This window comes from Carlito syrichta, unplaced genomic scaffold (assembly GCF_000164805.1).
Source record: "Carlito syrichta isolate Samal-C Ts95f unplaced genomic scaffold, Tarsius_syrichta-2.0.1 Scaffold314090, whole genome shotgun sequence".
Classification (NCBI taxonomy): Eukaryota; Metazoa; Chordata; class Mammalia; order Primates; family Tarsiidae; genus Carlito; species Carlito syrichta.
The window spans coordinates 16003-20452 of record NW_007258186.1 but is presented as its reverse complement, the minus strand read 5'-3'; the positions used below and the strand labels follow the sequence as shown (position 1 = coordinate 20452).

General features: G+C 40.4%; 1 pseudogene; it reads right to left on the bottom strand.

Annotated features, from left to right (window-relative positions):
• Window positions 1-1921: 1921 nt before the first annotated feature.
• Window positions 1922-4130, bottom strand: LOC103273558 (annotated as a pseudogene).
• Window positions 4131-4450: the final 320 nt, after the last annotated feature.

The following is a 4450-nucleotide window of genomic DNA, read 5'->3' as shown; positions in this document are numbered from 1 at the left end:
TAGGTTTGGACATTTTACATAATCCCACATTTCTTGAAGACTTTGTTTTGTTCTCTTGGTTCTTTTTTCTTTGACTGATTGGGTTAATTCAAAAGCCTTGTTCAAGTTCTGAGATCCTTTCTTCTGCTTGTTCTAGTCTACTGTTACCATTTGTACTTCCCTAAATGCTTCTTTTATTTCCAGAATTTTAGCTTTTTTTTTTAGGTGTCTATATCTATGGATAATTTTTTCACCAATGTCTGAATAGTTTTTAAAATTTCTTTGTTTGTTTTTTGTTTGTTTGTTTTGAGTTGGAGTCTCACTCTGTCATCCAGGCTGGAATGCAGTAGTACGCTCACAGCCACTGCAGCCTGGACCCGCTGAACTCAGGTGATCCTTCTGCCTCAGCCTTCCAGGCTGGAGCCACAGGTATGTGTCACCATGCCTGGATAATTTTTTTAATTTGTTGTAGAGATGAGGCCTTGCCAAGTTACCTAGGCTGGTCTTGAACCCCTGGACTCAAGCAATTCTTCTGCTTCTGCCTCCCAAAGTGTTGGCTCTCAACTTTCTCCTGAATTTCATTGACCAATTTGATCATCAACCCTTTGAATTCTGTGTCTGGAATTTCAACAATTTCATTTTGGTTAGGGTTTGTTGCTGTCTTTTGTGGGGTTTGGAGAACTGTTTTTTCATAGTGTCAGAATTATTTTTCTGGTTCCTTTTCATTTGGGTAGATAGTTTCTTCTTCTTTGAGGTTGACAGGAGCTGATGTAGACACTGTAGGTTTCCCTTGGTTATGTAATGCTTTGGTGTGGTGAGTTTCTCAATTGCCAGATGTGGTAGCCCTGTGCTGTGTACCTGCACTGGTTAATGCCATCCTGTGTGGCCTGAGTGGCTTGGAAAGCATTGTTAACTGTTACTTCCCCAAAGCTGAGGTATTGTATCTGATTTGTGTTGATCTCTGGTAGTAGGTGATACTTGTTTGAGAAAGCCAGTTATGATGATGGTTATAGGGTTCTCCTTGGCAAGTGTTGCTCCAAGGAAATACCCAGCCAGCCTAGACCCAGGGTGAGACTCTGGAGATTTCCCAAGTTTTCTTTCTGTTTTGAGCATTCTGGAATAGTGCAGGGTGAAAGAGCAGAAACACTCTACAAGTATTCATTCTTAGCTACCCCAGTAGGGGTTAGAAGGGAGTCCCAGGCCACTGAGGTAACACTGTTGTAAAGAGCAGACCCAGAAGAATTCACAAGGAGAATGAGAAATTGCTATGGCAACACACCCCACCTGGCACCTGCTTTGGCCTCAGGCAATCTGTGATCTGAATGTCTGTCAAGGTATAGCCAGCCTCAGGGCCTCAGGTATTCTCAGGCAACCCATCCAGGAACTGTCTGCAGTCTCGTAGTTTGCCCTTGGTGCCCATTCCCTCCCAAACTGGCTGGAAAGCAACTGTTCCACCCTGCAAGGGTTGAGTTCCTGGGAAATGGCAGTTGGCATTTCTCAAAGCTTTTTTCCTGCACCACTCCACACGGAGCAGTTTCCTGTGAGGGACTGAGGTCTCACAAAGCCTAAGGAGCCCTGCAAGTTTGCAGCAGGAGCACAAAACTCCAGAATTCTAGTCACTCACTAAAGGTACAAAAATAATTCTATTAAAACAATGAAATAAATTGAGGGGGGAATCTTTAAAATTAAAATATTGTGTCATCACAACAAATATTTCTTTTTTTGCCCTTGAGTAGCCAAGATGAGTTAAAGTCTGTTTTATATTCCAAAAATTAAAGAGATACTTAATGGAAATAACACTACTCAGTGCTTATAAGCGAAGTCAATTTATACTCTTGTTAGATCAGCTCAAATCTAAAGGCTACAAAAATTCTTTTGTTAGAGAAAAGTGGAAAAATCTGCTTCAGGACAAAGTTATTCAAGATGAAAGGAAGGTGTATCTTCAGTGAGAAGACTGCCTGCTGTCAGATGATTTCTTGCTAATACTTTTAGATTTTGGACTTCTTGACTTTCTTAGTTTTCTAATAGTCTAATCCACCACCTCCTCCTCTCTTTTCTTGCCTTCATTGCATCAACAAAAAGAAATACCTTGAAACCAAATGAGGCAAATTTAAGTCATTAGCATTAAAGATCTGTTTCAGAGAATGAGAATCATATGCTCATTTGTGTGACATATGCTTCCTGGGCTGACTTTTGAAGAAAGTAGTTCTTTTCAATCAATTTTTTTCAGCTGAGACTAGATGTCAGAAATTTTAGACCAGGAAAAGTCAAATTCACTTAATGGACTCTTGGATTGCTTCAAGTAATTAAGGAAACCCAGTTCTTCTGGGCATAAAATGAGCCAGGCAGCCGGGCTCGGTGGCTCAGCCTGTAATCCCGTGCCTTTGGGAGGCTGAGGTGAGTGAATTGCCTGAGCCCGCGGGTTCGAGACCCGCCTGGGCAGCGAGACCTCATCTCTACAATAAATCAAAAAATCAGCCGGGCGTGGTAGCGCACGCCTGTAATTCTGGCTACTCGGAAGGCTGAGACGGAAGGATCGCTGGAGGCCAGCAGGTGAGGCTGCGGTGGCTGGGAGCAGCCACTGCACTCCAGTCTGGGCGACCGAGTGAAACTCCAACTCAAAAAAAAAAAAAAAAAAAAAATGAGCCAGGCATGACCTCTTCCATTTAGGCTTCTGACCATTCTACCTACATGATGAATATATTCCTTGGGGTCATCTGGAGGATCATACTGAACAAGCCAGTTGACTCCATGAATATCCAGCCTTCTCTCTGCCACATCTGTACACAATATCCCTGAATCTGCATCGCAGAACTGGAAGGATGTGGTTGCACACTTATTTTGCTTCTGCTAATGACCAAAATAAGTAAATCAATGTAGTTCAGCAACTTGCAGTGGTATTTCACAGATTTACAACCTGAAAAGAAGACCATGTTTCTTTTTAAATTTCTTCTTAAAAAATATAAAGAACAGAAGGAATCTCTTTTTGGAGGGACAAACAACATATCCCTGTTCAAGAACATCCACTGTTGTATTAGCTTTATCATCATCCACGCCAACATTCAATGGTTGGTTTTTTTTGTTTTGTTTTGTTTTTTTGGAGAAATTCTTGCCAGGTCTTCAAATTTTCAAATTTGTGTGACAGAAAAGAGTACGGGTTTTTTTGCATGTTTGCAAAAGTTTCTTAATTTGCTTTAATTTCTCTTCAAACCCATCATCCAAAATACCATCAACCTCATCAATAACTTGACTGTAGGTTTCTATACATAAACCTTGGGGTATTCTGCATATGGTCCAGGAGATGGACAGGTGTGGCCACAATGGTGTTGATCCCATTGGCAAGTTACTGTGTTTCAGTAGATCTGTGACCACCACCCATTATTAACCCATGTGTGTGCATGAGGTGGGTCATTAGCTTCTGCATGGCCTGTTCTCTAATAGATGCGAGAATAAGGACTTCTGTTCCATTCCTAGGCATAAACTTGAACTTAACAATGAGTTCATCCACAGGGATGAGAAATGCCAGGGTTTTCCCACTGCTGGTTTGTGTAGCTGCTGGAAGATCCCTGCCTTCTAGAAGCGGTTTGTCATTTTTATGATGAATTCCAGTCATGTTTGTGAAGCCCACTTTTTATTGTCTTCAAAGTGTTTTTATTGACAAAATTAGTTAGAGAAGCAAATGAAATACCTTCATCTTCCTCGTTTTCTGGCTTTTTTCATGTTTTCTCTTTCTTCAAGAGACTTGGCATCTTCTTCAGACTTTCCTTTGTTTTCAATTTTTGCTTTTTTTTTTAATCAGGACTAGTATCATTCAACTATTTTTCTCTTCTTTTCTTTTTTGAATTAGGAGACTGCATTGCTGCTTCTGCACTGGTTAAGAGAATATATTTCTGGGTTTGTTTCTGTAACTTTTATATTTTCTACTACGTCTTTAGACATGTCTCCATTTGGGGCTTTTGATAAGCCCACAGTCATAAAACATTTTTAGAGATTTTTTTTAACTTTTTCTTCTCCCATTGTTTCTTCAGACATCTCCATTTTAAGTTTCCAAGGCTCACATCCTGCACTCCCTATAGCTTTAGATTTTGCTGTGGCAATTTGAGGTTCTTCTGCATCTCCCTGTGCAGAACTTCCATTGACAGATAAGACATGCTGTCAGAAAAGTTCCTTCACCTCAGTACCACTGCACGGGTCCTCAGCTCTCCAGGAGGCTTTTAATTAGCACACCTGGCACTAAAGAAGCTTGCTCTGTGGACCTCATAAAAGCACTCAGAAAGGTAGCAAATTGCCAAATATTCATTATGTTGTTCCGTCTTTTAAAACATGTATTTATAAATGTTATTTATCCTACAGTTATCCTCATTGCGGTCTTATACACGATAACCAATACTTGTAGACATTCAGTCAGAAAACATTGTTCTTTATAGCAATGCTACTTTTATTATAAATTGTGTCCATTTTAATACAGAGT